We start from the raw sequence: 14,779 nt of genomic DNA, 5'->3' as shown, positions 1-14,779 counted from the left end.
AGGAATTTAACCTTCTACCATTCCTGTAACATACCTGCACTTCCTTTTTTGTGTCATTGTATTTTCTCAGTCTGTCACTGATGACATTTGAGTATCAACTATCGATACTCTGGCTTATACTGATTTGCTCTATTACTGTATACTATTGTAAACTCTACATGAGACTAATCCATTACCAATGCTACCACTTTCGCACATACTTGTATTACCCCCTTTTTCTTGATGTTCTTTTAAGATGTCACTTTGTGCATGTAGCATCGGACTTGTCCACTGAAATTCTTGTACATCTTTTTGTAAATGCATATACAGCAATTATATTGTAATGAATGCTATTAAGCCATGTTACTAAGTATACTTTGTTTTTAAATCTTATATTGGCATTGGGTGTCCATTTTGTACACACTTGAAACCATATTCATGCTTCAGATTGAAAATATTCATTAGTTTAATCAATTCAAGGGTTTTATTCTCAACCTCATTTAAAATATGCCAATTCTGCTTTTCTACAGCAATAAGCCTTATTTTCCCTATTGATGTACATTTTGTATGCTCCTATTCGAAGATTCTATCCCAGTTTTTCATTCAGTTGACTTTCCCAGAGTTAACAAGCCTTAGAGGTAAGAATCACCTCTCTTCTGATCTACACTAGAAAATACTCCTAATTTCAGAGTCTCCTGCGGTTACCTAACCCTGAACTTCCTAGTTCTGGCATTACACCTCACATTGTAATATAAGCCGCTTTTCCCCATTACTGTTCTATTGACCATATAAGATATTTTGACTTAACTTTGGTTTGGGCTTCTGGCAGCTCGCAATGCTTTATCTGATTATCACTTTAATTAAAAATGGAATTATGGATACATGAAGCAAATTTCTTAATATACTCCTGATGAAGGGAATCAATCCCAAAACGCGTTGAGCTCATAATTGTTTTTTTTTTTATTTTGTTAATCTATTTTATTAAAATTTGGCTTTGATACCACAATCTTAAGAGCATCTTCTCACATTTAATTGATACTAAACATATTTGATTATCCGAAACTTTTGTTGGCTTACCAATCTTAGACAGTGTGCAGGGGACATCAGTGTCCAACATCTTTGGATACTAAGGGCCTGATTCACAGAGCATTTCTCAATGGGATTGTGCCATTATAAAAGCGTTCTTATGAATCAGAAACGTAGGGATTGATTCATAGAAAGCAGCAGAGAAGCTGCAAGCGCCACGTGCTGAGAAGAACCAATTGCTCGGCACATGTATTCATGGATATCCCAAGGCATCACTAGCCTTGGCACAAGGAACATCAAGCAGCGGCAGCAACGCCCCCATCACGCCCCCACGCGCAGTAAAAAGCGAGTTAAAATCGCAAACACGGCGCAAGCCCCCGCGCCATCCCAGGCCCAGTTTACAGCCCCCCCAGCCAAATTGCGTGAAAACTCAGTGCGGACGGGGTACGTGCTGATTTTCCACGCGATTTGGCTGGGGTGCAGACACGGTATGTTCTGAGTTTCCACGCGATTTGGCTGGGTTGCGGGCGGGGTACACGCTGAGTTTCCATGCGATTTGGCTGGGGTGCAGACAGGGTACGTGCTGAGTTTCCACGCGATTTGGCTGGCGTGCAGACGGGGTACGCACTGAGTTTGCACACAATTTGGTGGGGGTGCGGACAGGGTACGCGCTGAGTTTCCACATGATTTGGCTGGGGTGCGGATGGGTTACATGCTGAGTTTACACGCAATTTGCTGGGTTGTGGATGGGGTACGTGCTGAGTTACCATGCAATTTGGCCTGGGAGCGGAGGGGGTACGCACTGACGGACAGGGTATGCGCTGAGTTTCCACGTGAATACCCAGGATGCACCCCAGCCAAATTGTTGGAAACTCCCGCGTGTACCCCAGACACACTCCAGCAGAATTGTGTGGAAACTCCTGTGCGTACCCCAGACGCACCCCAGCTAGATCATGTGGAAACTCCTGCGCATACCCCTGTCCCACCCAAGCCCAATCACGTGGAAACACCTGCACGTACACAGGACGCACTCCAGCCCAATCGCGTGAAAACTCCAGCGCGTACCCCGTGATACATGCACAAATCCTCTGGAAGCAGACCCCTCCTGATGGGACAGCCACACCCCAGGCCCCATCACCCGTGACAACACCCTGCAGGCAGCCCACACCACCTTGGACTCCCCCATCTCCTGTGACCACCCCATACAGGCAGCCCACACCACATGGGTCCCCATCACCCGTGACCACACCCTGCAGGCAGCCCACACCACATGGGACCTCCCATCACCCATGACGACACCCCGCAGGCAGCCCACATCACAAGGGACACCCCCATCACCTGTGATGCCACCCTGCAGGCAGCCCACAGCAAATGGCCCCCCCTGCACTCATCACCCGTGACCACACCCTGCAGGCAGCCCACACAACATGGGACCCGCATCACCCATGATCACACCATGCAGGCAGCCCACACCACGTGGGACCCCCCATTACCCGTGACCACATCCCGCAGGCAGCCCACACCACATGGGATCCCCCAAGCCCAATCACCCGTGATTACACCCTGCAGGCAGCCCACACCACATGGGAAACCCCCATCACCCGTGACCACACCCTGCAGGCAGCCCACACCACATGGGACCCCCCATCACCCGTGACCACACCCTGCAGGCAGCCAACATCACAAGGAATGCCAAATACCCTGTGATTCCACCCCGCAGGCAGCCCACACCACATGGGACCGCCCAGGCCCCATCACCTGTGACCACACCCTGCAGGCAGCCCACACCACATGGGACCCCCATTACCCGTGACCACACACTGCAGGCAGCCACACCACATGGGACCCCCATCACCTGCAATCACACCCTGCAGGCAGCCCACACCACAAGGGACGCCCCATCACCTGTGATGCCACACCACAGGCAGCCCACACCACCTGGGACCCCCCTCAGGTCCCATGTGGTGTGGGCTGCCTGCAGGGTGTGGTCACAGGTGATGAGGGTTCCATGTGGTGTGCCCCCCACCGCCCATGATCAGACACTGCAGGCAGCCACACCACATGGGATCCGCCATTACCTGCGACCACACCCTGCAGGCAGCCCACACCACAAGGGATGCCCCATCACTTGTGATGCCACCCCACAGGCAGCCCACACCACATGGGACCCCCCCGGCCCCCATCACCCGTAACCACATCATGCAGGCAGCCCACACCAAATGGGACCCCTGTCACCCGTGACCACACTCTGCAGGCAGCACACACCACAACAGATACCCCATCACCAGTGATGCCACCCCGCAGGCAGCCCACACCACATTGGACCCCCCCCAGCCTCCATCACCCATGACCACACCCTGCAGGCAGCCCATAACACACGGGACTCCCCATCACCGTGACCACACCCCGCAGGCAGCCCACACCACATGGGACCCCCATCACCTGTGACCACACCCAGCAGGCAGCCCACACCACAAGGGACACCCCCATCACCTGTGATGCCACCCCACAGGCAGCTCACACCATGTGAGACTCTCCCAGCCCCGTCACCCATGACCACACCCTGCAGGCAGCCCATAACACATGGGACCCCCCCATCACCGTGACCACCCCCCGCAGACAGCCCACACCACATGGGACCCCCCCATCACCTGTGACCACACCCAGCAGGCAGCCCACACCACAAGGGACCCCCCCATCACCTGTGATGCCACCCCACAGGCAGCCCACACCATGTGAGACTCTCCCAGCCCTGTCACCTGTGACCACACCCTGCAGGCAGCCCACACCTCATGGGACCCCCATCCCCTGTGACAACACCCTGCAGGCAGCCCACACCACATGGAATGCCTGCATCACCTGTGATGCCACCCCACAGGCAGCCCACACCACATGGGATCCCCCCAGCCCCCATCACCTGTGACCACACCCTGCAGGCATCCCACCCCACATGGGATGCCTGCATCACCTGTGATGCCACCCCAAAGGCAGCCCACACCATCTGGGACCCCCTTCAGGTCCCATGTGGTGTGGGCTGCCTGCAAGGTGTGGTCACGGGTGATGAGGGTCCCATGTGGTGTGCCCCCCACCGCCCATGATCAGACACTGCAGGCAGCCACACCACATGGGATCCGCCATCACCTGCGACCACACCCTGCAGGCAGCCCACACCACAAGGGACGCCCCATCACTTGTGATGCCACCCCACAGGCAGCCCACACCACATGGGATCCCCCCAGCCCCCATCACCCGTAACCACATCATGCAGGCAGCCCACACCAAATGGGACCCCTGTCACCCATGACTACACTCTGCAGGCAGCACACACCACAACAGATACCCCATCACCAGTGATGCCACCCCGCAGGCAGCCCACACCACATGGACCCCCCCAGCCTCCATCACCCATGGCCAATCCCTGCAGGCAGCCCATAACACACGGGAGCCCCCATCACCGTGACCACACCCCGCAGGCAGCCCACACCACATGGGACCCCCATCACCTGTGACCACACCCAGCAAGCAGCCCACACCACAAGGGACACCCCCATCACCTGTGATGCCACCCCACAGGCAGCCCACACCATGTGAGACTCTCCCAGCCCCGTCACCCATGACCGCACCCTGCAGGCAGCCCATAACACATGGGACCCCCCCATCACCGTGACCACACCCCGCAGACAGCCCACACCACATGGGACCCCCCATCACCTATGACCACACCCAGCAGGCAGCCCACACCACAAGGGAGACCCCCATCACCTGTGATGCCACCCCACAGGCAGCCCACACCACGTGAGACTCTCCCAGCCCCCATCACCTGTGACCACACCCTTCAGGCAGCCCACACCACATGGGACCCCCCATCACCCATGACCACACCCTGCAAGGCAGATAACCTGGCAATTGTGTCGGAAGCGTACCCTTTGCCTGCGTGTACGTGTACAGGTGCGGCTTGACACGCCTACTGTTTTGGTTTTCTCACCGGCGGCCGTTGGAAGCCAGCGCGTTGGCGTGTTGCCGTCGCTCGCAGCCCACTGCCCACCGCAAACGAAGGCTCTTCCCTCCATTCCTCTGAACATCCGACTCCCGATTCCCGTGGTTGAATTTGGTCCCAGGCATCAGGAACCGCCACGGCCAGACTAGGCGAGGCAAGGTGCCAAGTGAGTACGCCCGCCGCCGTCGCCGGATCACGGACCACGGTGAGAGGGGGAGCAAGGGGGATTGAGAGCAGTGTCGGGAGCCATGTCTTGCGCACAGTCAGCAGTGAGCTGTGCTGAGCGGAGTGAAGCGGCGAACGGTGAGCGGGACTGCAGGGGCTGCTGACTAGTATTATTACTAGTAGAATAACAGGGTGCAGGGCCCTGGCGTTGATCTGGGGGGGCTCTATTTACATTGCCTTGTTGTTGGCTCCCTTGGGAGCTGTTCAACATTATTTTTGACAGGGGCACTGAGGCCATATATCTTGTACTGAATCGGAGGCGGCCTCTGTGTTACGTGCTGATTCTGAGGTGCGGCTTGATTCTTTGCGTTTCCGCATTCAGTACGTATTCGGCACGGTTGGAGGTCATTTCCTCTAACCCTGAGCACGAGTGATCGCCGGTGCGGAAGCTCCGGAAGCCTGTGGGAAGCCAGCCAGCCTAAACATACCTGCCCAACCTTACACTACTCTATCCTACCCCGTGCCAGCATTTTGACAGCAGTGGGGGATCCAGTGGGGGTATAAGGTGCGGAGGTTCCTGACCTGGAGAGACAGCAAGTGGGTAAGGCGGTGTCTTGCTCTCTGAGCCCCTCTTACCTCCCTTAAAATCTCCACGTGGGTTACGTGGGAGACTCACCAGCTGAGGAAGGGAATGACGGCTGGCGGAGTGTGTGAGGGCTTTTAGGGCTGGCACTCAGGTTTGGAGGCATAGTTGAGTGGAGTGGAGTGGGGCTACGGTTTTGGTGTTTTCTTCCGCCCCTCCAGCACTTCTACCTTGGCGCTCCTTTCCTCTCCTATACCCTATGTACTAGCTATCATTTTGCTTAAAATATTTACTGGCGTACTTGTATATGGGCAGGGAGAATCTGACTAGGTGCCTTATTTCCTTATTTTCCCCTTCTAGACCTACTGGGCACCTAGCTGCTACTACCACTGGCTGTGACTGCGGGCATAACTGCCTTTGAGCAACCTGGTGTGGCATACTCCTGCATTTGTCTTTTCTCTAGTAGGCGCCTCATTTAAGTGTGTGGAAGCGCTTCACCTGTAACAAGTGGGGTCATTAGCTTCAATAGGTGGCCCGTATTAGGTCTACATTACGAGGATGGCTTATTCTATCTCTGCCTTGTCCTAATGGTGAGCACTGGGACTCCACCAAGTGAACAACTGGAACGGTAAACAGGTTGTGGGAAAGTGAATGCTGTTGTTAGAACCCAGCTAACTGAGACCGACAGCCTGAAGGTGACTAAGCCCCTGGGAAACCAGATTGGCCCACTGTAAGGGGTATATCTAGTGGGCTACTCAATGCAATCAGGAAAGGACCAGAATCACACCGCATACAACCTAAGAAAAACCAAGGCCAGGGTAACTACCCGGGGCCTTGTTAACAAGGAGGTTGAAATGGTAAAGTCGAAATCTAAAACAAAAGTAAAGAAAACTTCCCCTCTTAATCAAGGTGCGATTACCAAATTCTTTCCTCCAAACCCACCTCCTGAAATAAATTCCACTACGATTGAGGAAGATACACCTGACCAACGCGAAAAAGCCCTATTGAGTGTGTCAAATTTTGATGACATTGAAAATAATTCTCCATTAGATATTTGTCTAAACATCCAAAGAAGTATGACACCACAACCTGAAGCAAGGCCGAGCAGCAACAGTGGAACACAGGCAGACAGACCGATGACCACTCCTCCAGAGATATCTATTGTGGGAGGAGGTTTGGATAGATTATCTATCTCACCAAACCTAGCAATGGCCTCAATGGAAGACGATCCCGACGTCGAAATAGAGTGCTTAGATAAATCATATGCAGGGGCAATTGAAATTGCTGAGATCCAGGCATCTGTTGCTGTGGTAACCCAGACAGAATGGCACCACTTTGGAGGGTCTCTGTACAGAGCCCGCCAAAAGTGGAACAAAGGGCTCGACCTTTGGTTTAGGAGTCACAGAGACAAACACAGACGCCATTTTACAAACCGAGTTCTGGCAGAAAATACCATCCGATAAACTTATTTAAGATAAGTAGATCGGTGGTACGTTAGAGATTAACGAGAAAAAGTATCAATCTCCAACAACGGGGACGAATCCCATAGGGTTATGTTCGGGGTCGAACATAACAAGTAGTTTCCACTGCCACCAGCCAAAACTCGACGAGGGGGGACTGGACAGTGCCCCCTCGAGTAACAGATCCAGGAGTAATCGAATTAACCCTACTAGTACGTCCACAATAAGAAGGTTTGTACTAGTTCTGTTAGTAAATTTAGGTCTAGAAAAGCCAATGGTGACTTTACATGCCCGGGGAGACAGTAGTCCGTCCCCGGGTATGGAGTCTATGGTGGGGGTCCGCTAGGACGCCCCCGTGTTACGGCACGTAGGGTGCGGTGTAACACACATAGAAAAACATATGAGACCCTATGGAGTAAAAGACCCCATAGCCCATAGAACACATTGACATTCAAAGGCATTACACACATACATGTCCAAGAGTGGGAGAAAAAGAGTCTCACTCTTGGCAGGATGGAAAAAACAAACTCCAGAAATCCAGCAAAGCTGCTGGGGGACTCACTAGGTTGGGAAATTCAGCCTAAACAGAGAATTCTCCCTAACAATTTTACTTAAAATATCGGGACGTATCCTTGCCAACACGGATGCTTTAATTATGGGAGAAAAGGGGAGATCGACATCTGCTGAAGAGGCAGAAGCAAATCTTTCTGAAGCCATCCATATTGCAAATGAAACCGAAGAGCAACAAAATTTGGAGGCTGATCAGGATGTGGGCAGTCCTGATCCATTTTTCTCCAAAAAACAGAAGAGGCTAGCAAGCAGGGCCGGCAAGGGCAAAAGAGCCAGCGCCACGTTACCAATGATATCAGAGCAGAGTGTGATGGGAATCGCCACCAAGAAGAGTAGGAACAGACTAGCAAGAGCTAGGAAAAGGAAGGCAGCCAGCAACGGCTACCTCACCAGCTGGCTACTGCCTGAACAAGCCACCGAACACATGTTGGAAGAAGAGGCAGTGATCATGGAGACGGAAGAGGCGTGCAATTGTAACGCCATTGAGATGGATATCTCACTAAGTCAACCTATAGCGCTAGAAGATCCAGGAACTAAAGCAGCCGCCACCACGGACAACATAAGGGAAACAAAAGGAAGCCGTATATGTCTGATCAAGAATCTATATCAGAGTAAGGACAACAAATGGCTATCACGCTCTGAACTTTTGACTAGACTGTACTCAGTGCCTCAATTGTGGGTCCTCAAGTCACATGACTTTCAATTTGTGGAATTGAAAGGCCCTAACCCTAATGTTTCTGCATTACACTGCTAGATTTTAGCTACTGCTGAATTGCTAAGAAGCTATAAAGAGGAATTAAAAACAGTGGACGTGGAAGTGGATGCCGATGTAAATGAAATAGATTTGAGTTGTCCGGAGGAAGAGGCAGCTATTCCTCTGGTAACTGCAGATTGCCCAAATATACCAAAGGATAAGAAGATAGAAGCATCTGATGTACAACAAGTGTTGAAATGGTTGGTAGATGCTCTTCCTGAGATTCTGTCTAAACAATGAGATCTATCCATTCTATCTTGGAACTGCCGGGGTTTTGCGCACCTCCGCTCATCAGAGGGCTCCACGAAATTGCTTGACAAATGCAGATGCTTCTGCCTACAAGAGACATGGGCCTTAGACCCACTAATATTAGATGGTTATAAGCTGTATCATTCGGCTGCCAAAAGAGGCGAAAAAGGCAGGCCTTATGGTGGCTTGATCATAGGGGTGAAAAACACTCTGGGCTCGAGGCAGATAGCCTGCAACCTTGAAAGTAACTTGATTGCAGTTGAAGTGATCCTCGATGGTAAGGACTCTATGGGCTCATTTTTGTTGGTGTGCCTATATAATCCACCTGGGACGATACTAAGTGAACAATTGAATTTAACCGGCAATACATCAAACAGTTGTAGTGTATTTTTAATTCCGTTCAACAACCTGACACGTGTTTCGAGCAAAGCTCTTCCTCTGAGGCTGTACAAGCATTGTCAATCGGTTAAAATAATTATCATGTGCAATTGATTGTTTCATACATAACATAACGGTCAAACCAAAGCAAGGGGGTAGGGGAGTTATTGCCAAATTAATTGTGCAAAATGCATGGCACATTAATCGAAGAAATTACAAGTTAGCATAACAGTATGATAATGAAATAATCATAAAAAAGGGGGGAAAGAAGAAGAAATGCATATAAGCAGTTACCATATCAGTGATGGCATCAGAATAATTCCAGATTCAGGAAGAAGGATAAACAAAAACAACAAAGAAAATTAGTGTTATGCGGTGATTAGGCAACCATGGATAAAATTGATGGCTGATTGGCCTGTATTCCAAATAAATTTGTGAATCATAATATTTACCCAGGAATACTTGTCCAATTAGATAATCTGTACAAGAGAGAGATTTATAACCACATCAATATTTGTTTAAAAAGTCAGAAATGTATAACAATAGGCAAAAGTACCAGAGCAGTTAATAGACAAGGACAACACTTACCAATTACTTGATTTAATCTATGGGAAAATTCCAATGCTAGACCAGAGACAAAATAATGTGTGGCTATATATTAATGCAATTGAGAAAAACCGGATGTCAAGTTAACAAATCTGGTAATTAAAAATTAGAGTTTACCTTATTAACAATTGCAATTGCAAGTGAATAATTATGAATAACTGTATTAGTCCAAAGATGCCGATGTGGGTGAAGATAAATGGTACCACAATCAAAACAATTCCGTAGAACGCGGATAGTCCCCATAGCAATAATTAACAGCCAATTGAAGAAGAAAAAAAAAAAAAAAGAAGGAGAAGAGAAAAGAAGCCCAAGTTAGGCAATTGTCAATTGTGAATGATCGCACATAATTGAAAGGCAGGGACCGTGTCAAAGTAACACGCATCTGATTTACCAGCCTTCCGGCATCGAACTGATTCAAGGGAGAGCACGCGCGAGCACTGTCTCGTGTTTATTAAAGGAAACTAGATTGCGGAACCAAAGATAAAGACAGCCAAAACGCGGCCGCCATTTTAGGTGAGGGAAATTTCCTAGCCGCCAGAGACAACCATAGTAACCTCATATTAATCAACCAACGATTAGCACCAGAATGCTAAAAACAAAAAAATATAAAAAATAAGCGGTGAGATCACCTCCTGCCACAGGTAGACCATATATCAGTGAAAATTAATTGCAAATTGTTGTATTGTAAATTCCATTAACGCCATGCCAATTAAATTCACCATGGTTGTATAACCTGCCGCACAAACATTGTCCATTAGTATCAGTGAACAATTGCAAGACACGCTCCAGGATCTATTGGCGAAGTGGCTGACTATAACAACTGACGCAGGGATAATGGTTGTTGGAGACTTTAACTGCCATATGACAGGTCGGGAGTGTAAAATGCTGAACCCTAAATTGAAAGATATGGGAACTATGGTCCACAATAAAAAAAACCTGATGGTGGAGCATGGGAATACCTGTTTGAGTCCTGGGATATGACAATGCTCAACGGCAGAACTACCAGTGACCATCCTGGGCAACATTCATGGTCTAATGGAAGCTCTCACAGTACGCTGGACTATGTATTTGTATGTCCTAGGCTCCAAGAACAGGTAGAAGACATGATGGTTATTCCCAATGAATGGAGCGACCATGTGGTTTTGAAAGTGTGATGGTTATTCCCAGAGAACAGCTATTATCTAGCAATTTGGGTAGGGTGAAAACCAATACAGCGGGTACCAGGATTTCCTGGTTGGATAAAATATATCACTCGCAGTAGAAGCTCTGGGGGCGGTAGAATATAATAAGTTGTCTAATTTTAATGTAATGTCTATTGGGGTGATGTTGGGCCCTGAGAGGAAAAAACCGCCATTTGATAAAATGATCAGAGACATGAAACGCAATCTCAGAGCAGAGCTACGAAAGGCCAAAAAAACCATGGCCCTTGGAGAAGTATATTTTCTAAAAATCAGGGAGATTAAAAATAGGTACAGGGCGGCCATTAAGGCAAAAAAAAAGGGCGGACAAGATACTCTCCTTGGTCAAGACTATATGCGAAGGCAAGACCCGTAATATCTTGGGTGAGGCACGAGGTATTCAGAGGGGGGCATTAGTTAACCCCATTGAAGCTAGAGTGTGGGTAAAATTTCTGGAAAATAGAAACACAGAGGATGAGGAATTAGCAATATTGGGCAGTCCTCCAGTAGAGGCACCGATTTTCATATCATATGAACTTATTTTGAAGAAAATTAAAGAGATAAAAGCCTCACGAGCACCGGCCCTAACGGATTGGCCAATGTTGTTATGAAATTGTACCCTGAGTTCTGGGCAAGCCTGTTAGGCATATTATTTAATTAAGTTTTAAAATCCGGTAAAATACCCCTCTCATGGCAAACGGCAATATTAATCCCCGTGTTTAAAAAGGCAAACAGACTCGACCCAAGTAACTATAAGTTGCTTTCAATGTTAGATGCCACAGGTAAGATATTTGCCTCGTTTTTGTTGAATGAGCTTCAATCGTGGGCTGAGGTTTCTGGGGTACTGTCTAGATTCCAAAGTGGGTTCAGAAAGGGATATTCTACCTCCCATAATATTATGGTAATGGACATATTACGAACCAGAGCGCTAAGAGGAGGGGCAGCCCAATTATATGCCCTCTATATAGACTTCACAGCGGCTTTTGATTCTAAACCTAGAAGCCGTCTGTGGAGAAAATTGCAACTAATGGGATGTCCGGAAGGTTTAATATACTACCTAAGACTCTTACACCAAAATAACTAAGTCAAACTGAAGCTGAATCAGGAAGGTCATACAACGGATAACGTACCCCAAAATAGGGGTGTAAAACAGGGTTGCGTCACAGCACCTCTAATCTACAACTTGTATTCCCGAAGCAATAACTGCCGCTAGCAACTGCCCCCCTAAAATTGGTAAAACCATCTGTCCAGTATTAGCGTACGCAGACGATCTGGTGATTTTTGACTATACCATCAGTGGGATGCGTAGATCGGCGGCTGCTCTGTGGGAGTATGCAGAGGTGAATGGCCTTAGTATTAACTTAGGAAAAACAAAGGTCATGAGATACACAAAAAAGAAGGTATCCCGTGTGCAACTAACAGTAGGTTTAGTGAATATTTCCTATGTTCGCCAGTATCGATATTTGGGCATTTACTTTGAAGTATTTGGTGACTATGTGGCCTGTAAACAATCGCCTAGTATTAGAGCGGCACAACTGACTGCCCTGTTCTATAAGTTCACGGTTAAACAGGGTGGATTTACACTGTGGGGTACTCGCCAACTATATGTACACGCATTTTCCCCGGCCATAATGTATGGATTGGAAGCCCTCTTGAGTCTGATTTAAAGTGGTTACAGGTGATAGAAGGTAGATTTTGGCATTGTATCCTTGGCCTGCTTCCCTGTGTCCCTATGGCTATTATTAGATTAGAACTTGGCTTCACTTCTCTAAAGGCATTAGTACTGAAGAAGCAGGCCTTGCTATATCTAAAAATGACACAGGATGCTAATAATGGATTGTTAACAGCGGTATTTCAGGAAATGGATAAGGAGCTCTCGGTTTGCTCAACCATTTATCAGAGGACTGATCTGTTTCATGAAACAGGTTGGCAATCTAGGGACGGTTGCTATTCAGAAGAAGTAAATAGAGCTTTGAGCAAACGTATAGATCTCTGGGATTGGTTAGAGTATTTTGAACATTTTAGGAGCTTGAGAAGTTATCAATTTGTGCAATATAGACTGTATGAATTCAAGAAACCCCATAGATATCTGAACATCTGCCCTTCAGCCAGGCTCAGACGGTTTATTCTATTGCTCAGATTGGAACAACTCCCTACTATGATGATTACGGGGAGAAATGATAAGATTGCTGCTGAGTTGCGAATATGCCACCTATGTAAAACTCAAGATCAGTTGGAGACCGCAAAGCACCTTTTGACTGAATGCCCTGAAACGGCCAGCACGTTTACTCCCCTCCTTGGCAGCTTTGTGCATGAAAGTATGTATATCAAGGACAATCTTTTCTGGCACCATTGTATGAATTCCAACAGTATGCGCCTGTTGACAGCACTATATACCATCTGGCTGAGAGTTGAAGTTAGATTGTGTATAACCCTCTAGACTATTACCTCAATTTTGTTGTATAGACAATCAGCAGCTGAAAGTATGTAGTATATGTGGATAGATTTTAAATGTTTGCTTTTTATTCTTTTAGGTTATGAACTTTTCTGTATCTGTATCTAGACTTGTTTTTTGGATTGTGTATTAATTGTTGCTTTGTTATTTTAAAGGTTTGTGTAAAGTTTAATTTCTTTTAAACTATAACACAATAAATATTAATTAATTAATTAATTAAGGCAGCCCACACCACATGGTACCCCTGCATCACCCGTGACAACACTCTGCAGGCAGTCCACACCACAAGGAACACCCCCATTACCTGTGATGCCACCCAGCAGGCAGCCCACACCACGTAAGACCCCCTCAGGCCCAATCACCCATGATCACACCCTGCAGGCAGCCCACACCACATGGGACCCCCCCATCGCTCATGACAACAACCCCCAGGCATCCCGCACCACAAGGGATGCCCCATCACCTGTGATGCCACCCCGCCGGCAGCCCACACCACATGGGATCCCCGAGCCCTCATCACCAGTGACCACACCCTGCAGGCAACCCACACCACATGGGACCCCACATCACCCGTGATGCCACTCTGCAAGCAGCCCACACCACATAACACTCCCCCAGCCTCCATCACCCATGACCACACCCTGCAGGCAGCCCACACCACATGGGACCCGATCATCTGTGACCACACCCTGCAGGCAGCCCACACCACATGGTACACCCTCGTCACCCGTGACCACACCCCACAGACAGCCCACACCACAAGGGACGCCCCATCACCTGTGATGCCATCCTGCAGGCAGCCCACACCACATGGGACCCCCCATCACCCGTGACCACACCCCGCAGGCAACCCACACCACATGGAACCTCCCATCAACTGTGACCACACCCTGTAGGCAGCCCACACCACAAGGGATACCCCATCACCTGTTATGACACCCCGCAGGCAGCCCACACCACATGGGACCCCCCAGCCCCATCACTCGTTAATACACCCCGCAGCCAGCCCACACCACATGGGACCCCCACTCATCCATGACCACACCCTGTAGGCAGCCCACACCACAAGGGATGCCCCATCACCTGTGATGCCACCCCTCAGGCAGCCCACACCACATGGGACCCCCAGCCCCCATCACCCGTGACCACACCCTGCTGGCAGCCACACCACATGGGATCCACCCATCACCCATGACCACACCCCGCAGGCAGCCCACACCTCAAGGGACCCCCATCACCCGTGATGACACCCCACAGGCAGGCCACACTACATGGGACCCCCCCAGCCCCATCGCCCGTGACCACACCCTGCAGGCAGCCCACACCACAAGGAACACCCCATCACCTGTGATGCCACCCAGCAGGCAGCCCACACCACG

Source organism: Ambystoma mexicanum, chromosome 1p, assembly GCF_040938575.1.
Source record: "Ambystoma mexicanum isolate Mex_15411 chromosome 1p, UKY_AmexF1_1, whole genome shotgun sequence".
NCBI lineage: Eukaryota > Metazoa > Chordata > Amphibia > Caudata > Ambystomatidae > Ambystoma > Ambystoma mexicanum.
This window is presented reverse-complemented; position numbering follows the sequence as displayed.